Source organism: Solenopsis invicta, chromosome 3 (assembly GCF_016802725.1).
Source record: "Solenopsis invicta isolate M01_SB chromosome 3, UNIL_Sinv_3.0, whole genome shotgun sequence".
Classification (NCBI taxonomy): domain Eukaryota; kingdom Metazoa; phylum Arthropoda; class Insecta; order Hymenoptera; family Formicidae; genus Solenopsis; species Solenopsis invicta.
In genome coordinates this window covers 14,557,793-14,574,699 of record NC_052666.1, presented here as the reverse complement: position 1 = coordinate 14,574,699, position 16,907 = coordinate 14,557,793, and the positions used below count along the sequence as shown (strand labels likewise).

At 35.1% G+C, this 16,907-nt stretch overlaps 1 protein-coding gene across 1 annotated transcript in view; it reads left to right on the top strand.

Moving 5' to 3' along the window:
- Nucleotides 1-16,907, top strand: part of LOC105208176 (calexcitin-2) — a 172,879-nt gene that overhangs the window by 118,006 nt on the left and 37,966 nt on the right. The gene's annotated exons all lie outside the window — the stretch shown is intronic.

Below are 16,907 nucleotides of genomic sequence, written 5' to 3'. Positions count from 1 at the left end.
TGTTACCCTACTTTGGAAATCATCCGTCGCCCGACGAATTTCGTCAGTATCTAGAGACTGAATGACTTGTCGAATTCTGTTTTTCATATCTTCTGCAGTCGTAGGTCGTTCGTATACAAGGTCTTTTATTCGTCCCCACAAATAATAATCTAAAATTGTAAGGTCCGGTGATCGTGGTGGCCAATTATGTGGACCATGTTTACCTATCCATCGGCCGCGAAATATGCGGTTCAGTTGATGACGAGTAATGACAGACGTGTGGGCGGGACATCCATCCTGTTGAAACCACATATTTAGACGTAATTGGAGTGGAATATCTTCAAGTAAACGTGGAAGTTCGTTTTCGAGTAAATCGGCGTATAAAAAACGGTTTAAATTCTCTTGAAAGAAAAATGGTCCCACGATATGCGTATCAACAATTCCGCACCAAACATTGACTTTCCAGATACGTTGATGATCCATTTCTCGATACCAATGTGGATTCTCTTGTGCCCAATAACGAAAATTATGTGTGTTTATTTCGCCGTCACTTTTAAAGGTGCACTCATCAAAAAATAAAATACTTCTATGGAAATTAGGTAATTGTTGAGTAATCCAATTACAGAATATCAGTCTTTGTCTATGATCGTTCAATGTCATGGCCTGGTGAAGTGACATTCGATATGGATGGAATGAATTTTCACGAAAAATTCGACTGATCGTGCTTCGACTTATTCCACTATCTCTTGCTCGTCGCTTTAAAGAATCATTCGGGGTTACAAAGGCAGATGCAATTACATCAGGTGCTCTTACTGAACGAACTGATCGATGAATTTGCCTTCCCTTATTATGATCCGGCTGAACAATACCTTTTACAATTATTCGACGTTGTAAGCGACTGAAAACTTTGCGCGAATGTGGTGTATGATCGGGATATTCATTTCGCCACATTATTTCAGCTGCTCGAAAACTTCCAGCTCTACCCAAAACTGACATCATTAACGCAGCTTCTTCGTTCGGGTAAGGCATAACTACAAATTACGCTTACGACCGGGTTGCTTATTAGAAAACGTGAATTGGTGACGAGTTGCGTAATATTATGAATTCTAAGCAATGACTTTTAGGAGTGGTATGTAAGGGTGCTTTTTCGTGAAAATTACTTTATTGCTACAATAATCAACATTAAATGAAGATTAATATTAATAAATCAAGAATAAACGGCATCATAGAGCTGTACCGAATGTTAGAGATCTCGGTAATTAGGTATCTTCAAAACTCTACGCGTAGGACTATAGGTACACGCACCGGCAGAAATGGTGTCTCTCGACGCTAGCGCTCGGCTGCCGCACACACGCGGAGCCGCGCTCGTACGTGTGTCTAGGCTGCGCGGCGACGATCGGGGTGCGGGCGGAAAGTGGTGGGGGGCTTTACGATAGTGCATCCTCCTCGCTCGACGCTGGGTCGAGAGAGAAAGCATTATTCGACGTGATACCATGGGCGAAGTCGGTGTCCTCTGCTTATATTTTTCATTGCATTTTCTTGTAGTCGATTTCGAGAGCTTTCCAAAACACTATAAATAAGTTTATTTTGGTTAAGGACTTTCCGAGTTATGACGCTTGAAGGTTACAGTACACCGTAACTTTCAAGCCTCACAACTCGGAAAGTACTCAACAAAAATAAACTTTCTTATAGTGTTTTGGAAAGGTCTTGACACCAGCTATTAGATTCTGGAACCAAAAATAAGGTGTCCTATTTAAAAAAGTTAATGTTATTTTGATCTGACCTTGGCGACGCCATCCAAGGTCAAACTGATAAAATCAGTAAATAGATCTTTTAAAACCCTACAACTTTTGTCTGAAACATTTTTGTTTAAAATGTCGCGTTTACGAAAAAATCGGGTGGGACGGGTGGTCTGGGACACCCGGTATATATATATATTTCTTTTATTTACGAATGTCTCTAAATCTGCCGATTATTTTATCAAGTTTGCTAACAAGTTTGTTTGAATATTTCGATCTTCACAAAGTCTTCTTCAACGGATAGATATTAAATTCCGTATAAATTACATGAAATTTTCTTTATTCATTTAACCAGCGGCAGCGATGGTAAGAAAACGCTAGATTACATTTTTTGCAATTAAAGAGTAGAATATTTAAAAACACTCATAATGAAAGTATGATGTCAAATACGATAAAATTTTATAATAAATTAGAGAAAATATGGCTTGAGTCGTCAATGAGATAAATTAAAAATTCAATATGATCTACTATAAAAACTCCATCATTTGGTATTCTTTATTCGATGGCAATAATGGATTAAGTTTGATAGTACAAAAATGCCAAACGAATATCAAATAGTAAAATTCTAATACAAAATAATTAGAATTGTAATTCTGTTCGCCGAGGTGTAAATATGAATATGGTGCTATCTTATTGCAATTGTCGGATGTCGCGAGCGGTACAAATTGAGTATAAATGTAAGAAAAGCTTTATAAAAATTGATAATACTATAATTTCTCTATATGTACTTGAAAAAGTCTAATAGAAGATTATGAGTAAAAACTATATTGATATGTGAAATGTACGAGTTATACTTTGTTCAAGCTAAAGTTAACGACTCTCTTGTAAATATTTCGAAAAATTTACATTTCCTCAAGAGCACATCAAGTATGTGGAAATACGACTTATCAAGCTCTGTATTTATATTTAAATTAATATTGTTCTTTTGTTTTTTTATATGTATCATCTTGGAAAGGAGCCTTTTATAATAATTGGGTTCTGAGTCAAGAATTTTTATATCTTTTCAATCGAAAGTATGGTTATAGTTTATTATATGTTCCGAAATAACCAAGTGTTTGCTCGGATCTCATTTTACATTATCTCTGTGCTTTTTTATTCTTGTTTTTAGTTTGTCCAACACAAGATGTACCACAATATTAGCAACAGATTTTATAAATAACATTGTTGCTGCTGTAGTGTTGGTTAATATCTTTGTGCATTTTGATGAAATTGTTTAACTTATGAAGGCATCTATAGTCTATTAGAAATTCTTTTTTATTCATTGAAAATGAAATTAACACTGTGATGCATCTCATCTATGGAAAAACCGAGAGTTGTTTTCTCAGAAAGTAATATTCCATCCCGCTCTTTCTTTAACTTTGTGTATTCTTTTAATATTAAAATTGGAAGAGAGTAACTTTTTTAGGTAACGTTAATTCAGTTAAAGATAAAATTTAAAGGGTAGCCATGCGCATTATTGCAATATTTTATGAATCTTGAATAATTATATTCGTCAAAGTGTTGTTTAACAGATTCTATACTTAAAGTAATGATTACAAAATATTTATTACTCAGGACGTGATTTATAAAAATGTGACGTTCTGCATAAGCGGTGGAAGAGGAAAATTGGTGATAACACGGATAACTCAAAAATAAATTTAAAAAATTGGTTTAGTGCAAAAAGTACACATTTTGTTAAAAAATTAAATATTTTTATCTTCCATCATTAAAAATTTTCTTGCGTTCAGAAACATTAAAGATATCATTAAATATATCATTTTATCCTTAACGTACTTAATTAACAAGGAATATCTCTAATGTTTCCGAATACAATCCTCAGTGACAATCAATTTACCAAAGAATGGCTTACAAAATTATATTAACAAAGTCCCATGTTATTGTTTAACTTTGCATAATTCGAAATGTGTATAACTGAATAAAAAGTTAAATATCAACAAAGAAAACACTTGAGTGTATTTACATTCGCGTGATAATACGTTCAAGTTTGAAAATAATAAGGATGTATGTGTAATTAAGTGGTAAAAAAAACCTTGAAAATTTTTCAAAGAGCTCAATAATAAAAATGTTTTACAACAATTGTCAGCTATGTATTATCATATTAACATCAAAATGTCGGACTACTAAACGAATAATTCCATAAGCAATTTTTGGAATTTATATAACCTAATAACCTAATAACATATATAACAATAGTAACCGTAACGTCCATAATACTTCCTTCTCCTTTAACATTTTTACTATATATTTCATAAATAATTGCGTGCATTAGCAGCATTTTTATTTTGATGAAAACAAAACAAAATACAGTGATAAATATTAAAAAACTTTTTATTTGGCTTTATTTTTAATGGTATTAAATGTAAATTTATGTTAACAACTATGGCTTGCCATATATAAATGTTAAGGCACAGATGACAACTTACAGATATCATAAAAATTTTCTGTTTATAAAAATTTTTTTTTCTTTTATTGAAGAAAAAGAGAGGTCCGGCAGAACTATCTGGCCGATATAACTGTATTGTATTTAATAACTAACAATGAGAGGCCGCGATCAGTGCATTACCGATTTTATGGGTGTATAGTATTTACACATTTACTATAGTAAAGCCGTAAGTTGTGAAAATTAGGCATTTTTGAGAAAATGACGATTAAATATATTTCCAGTACCCATAGTACCGTTACAGCTTTTAGTTTTTTTATAAGGTCTAGAAAAATAAACAATAACCAAACCGTTTTATTCGGAGACCGTTGTAGTAGGTATGACAATTTTCTTAACCCTGGATGATACGCTGCTGACTCGACAATCATTCTTCTGTAATGGTACTATTGACACTGGAAATATTTAATTGTTATTTTCTCAAGAATTTTTGCAATTTACGGTTTTACTGTAGTAAATGTGTGAGTGAATACTACACATTAATAAAGTTTTATTAAAATCAGTGATGCATTGTCACGGCCTCTTCTAAGCTATGAAAGTACTGTAGGAATAATATATACTCGTATGTATATATACTGATAACTTAAGCATTATTGCGAAAGATAAAAGGCCTCGAATATACAAGTTGAAAGAAAGAAAATTAAATAATCATAATTAGCGTATACATCTATCTTAAGCCCTAAACTTAAGAAAATAGCGAGTAGTCGAGATGAGCCGCTTATATCAAATGCAACATGAACTGGAGATACTAGATATTCGGTAAAGTCAAGTTAGCTATAGATCTATAAGCTCTTATATGTATGGACTGTAACAAACCGCCTCCGCGCAACTTCCCCCCCAACGGACCGGTCAGTGTCCGCCAAACGCCGGCCGAACATCCACCGAGCATAGAACGAGGCGCTACGCGCCGATAAACGACTTTAAACGCGCCAATGCGAGCAGCGAGGCATCCGCGCGTCGCGCACCGGCCCAAACCGCGGTCCACGTGCTAACGACGTGCTCGCTCGCCTCCGTCCACTCGCCACGCAACCGATCTCGAGCGGCGGGGACGCTGGCGCCGACGCAAACCGAACCGCCACCGAGCGTTCCCGACGTCTCGAGATTCGGGTATAAAAGCGCCGGAGCAGCGAGATGCTGCGCTTCTTCTCCGCCGACTGTTCGGACCTCTACTCCGCCGACTAGTCTCCGAAGAAGTCTCCCGGGGTAGTCCTGGGGTCAAGTGTCTTGGCTTCTGTCGAGCGTTCTCGACGGCTACCGCTTTCACGCCCGTCTCTCCTCGCCGAAGCTGGGCTCAAGCGTCTTGGGCTCTGGCAAGCGTACTTGCCCGATCGGTTTCCTAGGACCGATCTGATCCAACCGCGGCGGCTACAGAAAAACGGGGTAAAGCGTCTTTGTCTCCGTCGAGCGTACTCGACGTAGCCGTTGCATCCTGCCTGCGAGAAAACACGCGTTGTACAACCAGCGGATTTAAAGGGACGCTCAGCCGAGCGCCGCACCGCGCTCTGCCACCGCTCCGACGACCGCGAAAGCCGCGCACGCAACCTCGCAAGGCCGATAAACACGGGACCGCCCGGCGCGCCGAAAAGAACGCCGGCGACGTAAACACGCACCTGTTGCGCGAATAACGGCAACCGCGCCGACGACGATCCGCGCACCGAATCCGGTACACATCTGTACTCGCAACATTTGCTACCGAGATAACCGTCACCCCCGAGCGATACGGCCGACGACGTATCAGCGGTGACGCTCTCGCGACTTTTGTAAATAGTAGTAATAAGACATTGTACCTATTTCGTCCGTGTGCTTTACATAATAAAAACTGTACATATCTTACACGTCAAACCGCAAGTCTAATTCTCTCTTAACCCGGATCGTGTTCCCTGGAATTCCCGACGAGCTATGTCCGTGCGCGATATCTAATCAAGAAACACGGGTTGTTACAAGGCTTATAAAAAATATCTGTATATATGTATACACATATAAGTAATATATTGTGACAATGCTTTTACGCACCTGACACAATTCTTCGTCGTTTGTTCACAATGTAGCTCTACTCCGCGACAGTTATCTCTTTCTCCCAATTATCTACGTGACAAAATTGAACGCCAGGCACGAGAGAGCGTGCTACTCTTCTTTAATTGCTAATTCTTACATGCGATTATCGATATTAATCATTGTGAACGTCGACGACAAGCCGGCAGCTCCCCGCTAAATCGGTAGAGGCACGGGGGGTATTCGATGCGGGCAGGTGGTGATTAAAAAAGCGAGGGAGAATCACACAATAATAAGATAAGAATTAACAATAAAAATATAACAACGTATATTTCGAGATTCTCGGGTTAGTAAAAGATACAAGATTTTGCATGCGGTTCGCCGTGTGAAATGCGTTACAAAATCGCGGGATGTTATGCGGAGCGGCTAAATTATCGGGCAATGCTGTGCGACAATGACGCGCGGAAAGATTCGATAACTCCGACGACACGGCATCTGTGAGAGAAGGTGCATACGTCAAAAGAGAGTATTGCGAAATAACTCGCGTACATGCTAGACAAAGAATTTTGCAATTCTTTCACAAATACGTATTACCGCTACTATGTAATATTTTACCCAAAAACATACGCGAAACTCACACATACAATTACATGAATTTACAAGACAACGACAACTTGGCTGTGGCGATACAGGCGCAAATACCGGAACTAAAATAATTACGTTAATGCAACGGGATCGAGCGAACGACTGTGGAAATTGCTATTTTAACGAACTTTACAATATCACACGAATACACGACAATCACGGAAAGGACTCTACTCAATTTTGCTGGTCGCGACGTCACCCGCGCTCGACTACGGAATCGGTGACTTCACAGTTCTCAATTAACGCTCGTCTTGCCCTTCGGTATGGCGCGGCACGGAACTTCTTTCCTCTGCATCCTCTCTTGATCGGGAGCTCTGAAGCTGGCTCTGCTCTTTTCTCCGGCCCGGGGTACGTTCACAGCACAAGTGAGTATCGATTTTCGATCCTGCAGGAGGCCCGCGGTGTCTCGCTCATCGCCGCGGCCGCTTCCGTTGTTATCAGGCATTGGCTGTTATCAGGCGATTAGATCCGGGCGGTGTGCGCGTCGCCTTGTCGCTCTGCGCCTATGACATTTCCAACGCGAGGATCAAATTCGGCAACCATGCAGGTTATTTCCGTACCTCCGGGAACTGATCTCGAACAGCTGCATCCCTCAAAATAGGAATGGCCTCCGTCTTAGGCCCGTGACAGTTTCTCCTCACAATTTTAGCACGGCCGTCTTCGACTTTCCCCCGGCTGGCCGTGGGGTGATTCTACGTCGCCTCCGCCTCGGGACAAATATCCTTACTACTGCTTCTGTAAACAGAGATTAAGATAGGCGGCTTGTCTGTTCATGCGGCAAACGGAAGGAGAGTGTGAGCGGTACAACCTGCGCGGGGTAAATAAAAGGCTCCGTAAATTCCTCGGTGATGGTTCTGGATGCTTGCTTTTCTCCGGGTGGACGAGACGTTCGATTGTTACAAAGTGGCTTCTCGTAGTCACCGGCTCTTTTTCTGACCGATCTATTGCTTATTCGGAAATTAATAACAACCGCAAGGACAGCACGCAGACGATCACATACTCAAACGATCGCACCACACAGTGGATCGAAACATAGGAAAAAGCGGACATTGTACTTGTAGGGACAAAATATAATAACTAAAGCGAAATAATCATGCATTTATAATAAAAAAATGTGTATCTTAGCAATTTAAATAAATTTTGTATGTAGTATTGCAATAAACAATAATTTTTAACAATTTTTATAAACGAGCAGTTACCGCCGACATTAGTGTTATCAAATATACACCACGAGGAGATTGCACGGTCAGTTTTTGCATATCGTATGTGTGTGTGTGTGTGTGTGTGTGTGTGTGTGTGCGCGTGTGCGTGTGCGTGTGCGTGTGCGTGTGTGTGTGCGTGTGTGTGTGCGTGCGTGCGTGCGTGCTTGCGTTTGTATTTGCATACTACAAGGATAAGGACCCCGTGGTTCGTTAACTCTACAGAATTTAAAGACTCCAAACCCTCCTTGTGGTGTGTGTGTGTGTGTGTGTGTGTGTGTGTGTGTGTATGCGTGCGTGCGTATGTGTGTTACTGTTGATCAATAAATTTAAATTATTTCATACATGAAAATGTGGCAATTACAAAAAAAGAATACGAAAGAATGTAAAATAAAATTATGAATTTGTTACCCACAAAACGCAAAAATATAACAATAAATTATAAAATATTATTCATTATGATTAATAGTAATCGCAAAATAATCTTTAATATTTTTAGTTACATATTAATAATTATAATTTAAAACATATATGTATATGTTGACATTTTTTTGGAACCCTTTTGCAAAAAAAGGTGTATTTCTCAAGATTGCAAATTATTGCAGCTGAACCATGTCGTTTCACGAAGTAAAAAGTCCCTTTAATAAAATAAAACAAATTAGATTTTAAGACATTATAAGAATTTTTAAAAGTTAATTTATAATTTAATAATTTAAATTTTCTTTGAGATATTATAAAATTAATTGTCAAATTATAAATTACGCTATTTTTTTTATTGAAATATGAATTAATTTCAAGCCAAAGAATAGAACATTTACTATGATAATGTACGAAGGAAAAAGAAATATTCTATCTTGAAAATAGACAAATAAATTGATGAAAATCCATAATTGTGTAATTCACAAGAGTTATTGTTATTTTATGCATAAGTCATAACAATATTTTTGAAAATAAAGGTTGCATACTATTTCTACGACATTTCAAGTAACCAAATATGAAACTACAAACTTGATAAAAAAAATTTTTTTTTTAAATTTATGTCCACGTTTTCATACTGTTCGATCCATTGTGTGCCAATGGAAACGTGTCTGCTCCTGAGCCGGAAGGACGCAGTATTCGTGTTACGCGGCATTACGCCTCGCGGTTAGGCCATACGGCCCTTGTAACGGATAACGAGCAAGTTGCACCGTCAAAATATATACATTTATATAACAACAGATCTAGATATAACGTATTTAAAAAAGAACATAGCACATATTCGTATCACAGTTAAAGAATTTTAAGAATCCGAACGGTACCGTTGTAAAAAGGAGTAAATTATTAGATAGTAACAAATGACATGTTACATTTGTATGTTATAGAACTTATTTCTTATACTCTGCAGATATTATCAAGGTGTAAGCTAAAATCCAAGGACAAAAAAATACCCGAAAAAAGCAAATTTAGTCGGTAGTAAATTAAATTGTAACAGAAATAAAATCAATAAAATTAGCAATTGCCGTAGTAATCTCGGGAATCATAGAGTATACAAATTGCTCAATGTAGAATAGACCCGTAAGATTAAGTTCTCTAAGGGTTCACAATAAATCCTTTCTTTTCTCGGCTAAGATCGCATTGCCAAAAAATGTAATTGTGGTTTGGATATCTTTACAATCCCAAAGCGGTGATTCAAGAACGTTATGTTTGAACAGGTATTCCGCAAGAGTTGTGTGTCCCGCTCTCGGTCTATTAATTGTAACGGTTTTGTGTTTGAATTTAAAATTTTTAAACTATAATTTGCGATTTTTCAATGAAAACTATTCAAAGAAATATAAACTTTTTAATAGTCCTCTGTTTTCAATCTATTCAAATAAAACTTGTCCCTCCACAGTGATCCCAGCTTGCTAAGGAAAATGAGAAACTTTGTATCAATAGGGGAAACCGGGGCTAAATAACACCAGAGGCTTGTTGGTTATGTGTTCTTTTTTAGTAATTGTCTTGAAGCAAACAGCAAATAAAAAATTGCGAAACATCTTTTTATAATAGAATATAGATACTTTTTTCTAAGTTTCATTAAAATTGTAATAATATTAAATTTTTTAAAAATAAAAAATCAATTTAACAGTAGCAAAATAAATTTTTGAGATTCCCGAAATTTTATATCAATATTTTTTAGCGCCAATGTATAAAGTTAAGTAATGTGTTACTAATTAGAGTGAAGTTTTTCGCAAATGTATGATGTACTATTTTGGATAGTAAACGCAATTTTCATTCATAAAATGATTAAAATAAAGTAGATGAGCGGTCGAGGTCAGTTGGCTCATATTTAATGATAGGCACCGTGCGCCATGGTGCTTAGTACAACTCCGCATCACGCCGCGCGTCGTGGCATTATATGTGCAGATTACGTGCATTTTATACGGAGCCTTTTTATCTTACGCTACTAGGGCCCCGTTTTTCATTATCTAGTTAACTTATGGTTAAACTTAAATTTAAGTTTTAGTCAATAAGCTTCCCTTATGGCTAGTATCGTGGATGAAGTCTATTAGATAAAAGTAAATTTTAATCATCAGTTAATTAGATAATGAAAAACCGAGCCTAGGCCCTATCCAACTAACTCCGGTATCGGGGCAAAATGGTCACATAGTTGCACGTTTGTATTTTGGTTATTATAAAATATAACGTTATATTATAAAATATAACGTATCATTAACAGGATTATATTAAGCATTAACATATAGAGAAAGGTTGTCTCTATCACGTTTGTATAGGCAATTATAACAATTAATTGTCTGAGAAGTTGTAGCTTCAAAATTTTAAAATATGGATCGTTTAGCCTCGGTCTTTTCTATCCATGGCTTCTTTGCCCGCTTTGTCCGCGCACTCATTTCCAATGATGAGACGGGATCCATATAAAGATTACGTGCTTACCTTTATGATAGAAAACCTTCAAAATTTGAAGGATCTCTGAAAATCAAAGTAGATGAATTGTTTTTATTTTTTTTTTTTTTGGACGGGAGTAACGCATTCAAGTCATTCTTCGAATCAGTGAAAATAGATATGCTATTGAGAGAAAAATCGTCCACGATTTTTAGCGCCGAAAGAATTACCACTGCCTCACAGGAAAAGATAGATGTCTTGTTCAAGGCGCGAAAACGGTAAATCACGTTTTTGGTTGCATTTACCACCGCGTATCCCGTAAATGGTAAATTTGCCGATTTAGAGTCATTTGTGAAAAAACGCATTCATCAAGTAACTCAGAGAATAGCCGATTGAAACATTCTGGTGGATCAGAATTATTTCAAATAATTGTACCTTTGTCCAAATAGATTTGTAAGGTCACATATGCAGTTTAAAAGAAGAAGCAATATGTCGGAATATCTGAATTAAAGGTAAAATGAGAGACCTGAGAGCAAATTTAAAAGAATTTATACAAGAAGTAGAAAGGAAGGCGCTTTATTATGTTAGCTGGGCATTCCGTAAAGATTTTGACGTTTTCTATAATAGGAATTATCTTGTTATTAAAGCGTGCCAAAACCCTAGATATGAAATTATAGCCCAGGAACTCGAATCTAGCTTTGAAAGGAGGTTTTCTTGCCTTGTAAAGTATAATATTCGTGGAGGTAATTTTTTATAGCTCATAGCAAGATGAATCTCCTGGAGCTGTATAATTTTCAGTTTTCTAATGAGTAGATTAAACTAGACGAAAGCTCATCCATATTCAATGCGGAAACTTATGAAGCCTTCATACAGCATCAGAAGAAGGAAAAGGTCAAAGCTCCACCATGTTGTTCTAAAAAAGCTAATAACCGCGAGCAGCTTAATACTGTTCGCTATTATTTTGTTCACTTGGTTGTTCCATTTCAAGTTATTCTGAATAACACTCCCAGAAAGGGGATGCTTGGTACGATTTGATTGATCATATTCTTAACCCGACTTAACTAAAGATGATCTCTATGGTACCCTCCTGTGTTAAAGATGCATAGCTGTGATTTGTTTAGTGCCAGTTCCAGGCCCAGAGTGTTAAACTACTCCGCCACCTTGTTGCCCGTCTTCTTTAAGTCCAATAAAACAGTAATGCTCCTATTATGAGAAATGTATAAGCATACATTCGCATATTGTAAGATATTTATGTTAGGATTAAAATGTACAAAATTTTCTAAATCGGCGACATAAATAGAGTATAAGATGGGGTTCAAAATACAACTTTACAGTGGACCCTTTTGAACGTGTCTGATCACGTTTATATTATCAAACCTAAATTGAACTATTCTCGAGAACATTAGATTAAAAATAAATTTAATAAAAGGGTGGAAGGTAACTTTTTACCTGGATTAATGATAGGCACTATGAATATCCCAGAGCACATTGTCGCTTCTTTGCACCTTTTATTTTCAAGAATTAACCATATGTATCTCTGTTCTTATACCAATTGTTGTAAATCTCAAAATGTAAAATTGTTACATTATATGCACAAAATGTATTGTTTCTGAATCTTGCTTGGCTATTAGGTAAAACCTGCGGTCTCTCCAACCACTAACAAAGGCGAATGTTAATTAATCTTTTCGCCAGTTTTAGCATACATTGAGCAAGAAAGATTGGATAAAACCTATTCGAGACTTTTATCGGTATGAAAAAAATAAAAAATTTTTTTTATTTAACTGAAAATAAACCTGAATCAATTATTGTAAAGATAAGTTTAAGTAGGCAGTTTCTAATGCTCAGGGGAAGTGTTTGTAATATCTAATAATCTACACCATCCGAATCGGGTCTAGCTGAATCAATAATCATATTAAACTCTTCTATCGTAAATGGCAGGAATTGAATGTGATCGCATGTTAGAAGGTTTAGGCGTGATGGTTGAGGAGACCACACGGGACAAAGTTCGACTATCTGCTCGAGGATAATACGTGACGATAATTTGTCGTACGCATTCGCTGTTTCCTTCCTATGAAATCTATTGCACATCTCTCTGATCTTCTGCCATACATGTTTCAAACTTCAGAACCTATTCAAAAAGTTGCACAAATCAAGAAAATAGCTGCGTTTTCTTTTCTTAAAATAGGACTTAGCAATGGCGTCTGCCTGTTTATAACTACTAAGGCAGTTCTTTTTTGAAGAAAGGAATCCGAATTTATAAAAGGTTGCTTTTGTTTATCAGGACAATTTCTCACATTCTTCGTCCCATCAAGGAGAGGCTCTGATTCCCAAGTTGGATTTGAGTGTATGAGAAGTAGAAGGAGGTTTTCTAGAAGAGGGGTACAACGGCAAATGGCGTATTTAATAAGTTCCATAAATAAAGTGTACTTGATTTAAATATCAAGAAAACTGTCATTAAGTATTTCTTTGCAGGTATCACTGAAAAACACCAAATGCTCTTTGATTTTGGGCTAGTCTGTTTCTTTTTGTGTGTAAATTCGATGTGTGGAGTGAAATTGTAATCTATTGAGCAAATATCCGGACAATTCAATTCTGATGGGAAGGTGGTTATTTTCCTATAATTCTTTTAAAACTTTCTAGTGGGAAAAATAAAGCGTTGTTCGAGATTGATAAATCTAAAGCTGACTCTTGTGCATGCGCAGTCTCGAATTGGAAAAGTCAGCCATTGGTTTAAATATGTAAGTCCAGACTTAAGCATGCATCTAAAATATTCTGGCCCTCAAGATAAATGGGAAGGACAACTCCATGCCGTATTGTGGGCATTGAAATCGCCACCGATAAAAAATTCTTCTGTAAACTGTGAAAAGAATTGATTATCCACTCGGCTGCAGAGAGTTTTGCTTGTAGTGGTTTATATAAAGAGAAAATTAATAGTTCATTGGAATGATATGCAACTTTAACTCTACAAATCTCAATTATCCCTCCCGCATTTAAAAAATTGATATTGTTAAGAATTTGGTATTTGACGCTATTTTTCACCAAGACGGTTACGTTGCCGCCGCGACGATCACTGTCGGATCTGATAACGTCAAAAATTTTAAATAGCCATTTGGTTTAAAGCTTTAATCACATTTCAGATAACAAAATAATGTCATAGTCTTGGATCTTATTTCAAGTTCTGGACGCTTTTTCCAAACGCTTTGACAGTTCCACTGCAAAATATTAATAGACATATTTAAAGAACAAAAATATTACGAAGAAAGAATTGTTATTGCTTAGCTAGAATTAAAGAAATGACGCTTTTTTTAACTAACAAGGAACATGTCACGGTATCCAGCTCCAATTTAATTTTTCTTGAAATGTGTTGTTAAACACAAAAATTTAAGAAACCCGTGTTTATTTTTATATCGGTGGAATCTCATGTTTAGGAGGTAAAACACCCCTTTGAAAAAAACGGTTTCTCTTTCGGGACGAATATCATCGAAAATAGAAGAGATAAAATAAAATTTTTTTAACAAAAGTTGTACGGTTTAAAAAGAACTTTAAAATTGTAAAAAAAATTATTTTGTTTAACAAAATATCCCTACCATCCAAATATCCAAATATCTAAATATCCCTACCATCCCTACCAAAGTTTTTTCAATTTTTTTAATTTTATGCATATAGTTAAATTTGGAAAAAAATAACCTTTAATTTGGCAGCAAACAAAATTTAAAAAATTTGTAAAAAACTTTGGGTGGTGAGAGTATTTTGTTAAACAAAACAAAAAAATTTTTTTGTTTTTTCCAAAAAGCTCGATTGCACTTTCCGCTTCTCTTCAATTGAGTTCCTTCTGTTTATAAAATCATTCTAATGCATTTTAATGTACTGATATTTATCCGCATAAAAAAAAACTTTTGCACCAATCTAATATTTTATAAAGTTATATTTAAAGTTTTAAAAAAATATACTATAAAAATTTGATAAAAATTCAAGAATGATTACACTCAGAAAAAAGTTTTGTTGAAGGACCAACAATAAGATATTTAGTCCGCTACGTTCAGCTAAACATTGGATTGATTCAACAATTGTTTATACTAGATAAACAAAACAAGGTTTATTGATATTAACCATTAAGCATTTTTAATCAAAAATTAACTAAACTAATAATTAGATGAACATTGGATTAAACATTTTAGTTTTCCGACAAATATTTTATCGTTTCTACACAATTATTATAGTATTAAGTCATTTACGAAATAAGATAATGTGAGCATCTTGGAATGAAAATGGAACTCTTAATGGTGTTAATAAACTGCCAACAGTTTCGGACTGTGTCTTCAATAACAACAGAGACTACTGAATAACACTTTAAAGTACTACGGTATTATCTTTTGTTACATCAGAAACATCGAAAATATAATAAAAAGATTTAATATCCTGTTTCGTAAATGGCCTAATATATATAAAGGAGAGAAGGGTGTTATGGAATACCAATTTGTACTTTTGACAATAATTCAGTAAATATTAACATGATACAATTGTAAATAATGCCAGTTTATTAGCCATAGAGTTCTACTAATCAGAGTTTATTAGCCATAGAGTTCTACTAATCAAATACTATACATAGAAGTTTATGGAGTATATAGAACAAACGTAATTTACAATTTTGCTGAAGAGGAAAAAAGGATATATTTGTCGATCGTGGAATACTAACAACTGATGTCAAGAAACGCACTTTTATTTATAAAAAAACAAAAATTAATGATCTTTTGTTGATTTTATACACAAATAAGTGCCACAAAGCAAGGTTTTACGAACATTTTATAAAATATATTTCATTAAAAAAGAATTCTTTTTTAATAACTTCATGGCTTAAAAAATTCTTTAAATAAAATTTAAAACTTTTTAAAATAATTTCTTTGCTGTTTTAACAAACATTATAAAACGTCTACGATGAAATTGTAAAGTTGCAAGAGGGATGCACACTAAAGTTTAGTAAAATTCTTCGAAGTCTATGTTGTTCCCATCATGATATATTCTAAAAAAAAAGTTCTGTGTAATGTGTAAAAGAATATGCATTTTGATTTTATGGTGTATCATTTTTTTCGTCAACTGTTTTATTGTTAATACAAATGGCTTTTAATTTAAACAACATCTTTACTGTTTTGTGTGATTCTATATAAATTTTCGATAAACATTGAGAATTTTCATATTAAATGTATTATCACTTATGCATAGGTTACAAAAATCCAATTTCGTCAGAAAGATGCATCTGCTTTAAAAGAAAATCGGGGTCGTTTATCGAGACATAATCGACAATTATCGAGTATCTTTATATAGACTGACCTAAAAATAAAGAAATGAGGAACTGTAACACGACGCACGTTGCATATATGTCACGACACGCTTGTGTATTTACGATTAGTTAGATAACTCGAATTACCGATGTTCTGTCGTAAAAAAGCTGTAGCAAAATGTGCTTCAGTAAATGCTAGGGGATTATGCTACTAAGAGAAAGAGATAATTATAATATATAAGACTGACGCCGCTAAAGAACATCACAGTCGTTAGAAATAGGAAAAAGAATATAAGAAAGCTTCTTAAAATCCTATTAATCTCACAATCTTTGTTTTAAATGAATCGTATTTTAATTTAACCAATTAATCTATGTTAAGTAATCTGTGTAATTAAAAAACTGAAATTACCACGCTTACATTCTGCCATTAAACAAAAAATTATACAGATCGTTATTTTATTATTTCAATTATTACATTAATTAAAATTACATTAAGACTAATTACTTGTATGGCTCGTGAATGTCACTATAGTTTCTTAAATTTCTTATAAAATTTTCAAATATTTCAGAATATAATAAAAATATTTAAACATAATTTGCAGAAAATGTGTATTAAAAACAAATTAATTAAAAATTTAATCAAAATAGAATCTTTTAAGATAAGACAAGTTTAATATTTTCAATTTAAAAAAATCACATAAAATCATCATCGCACTTTC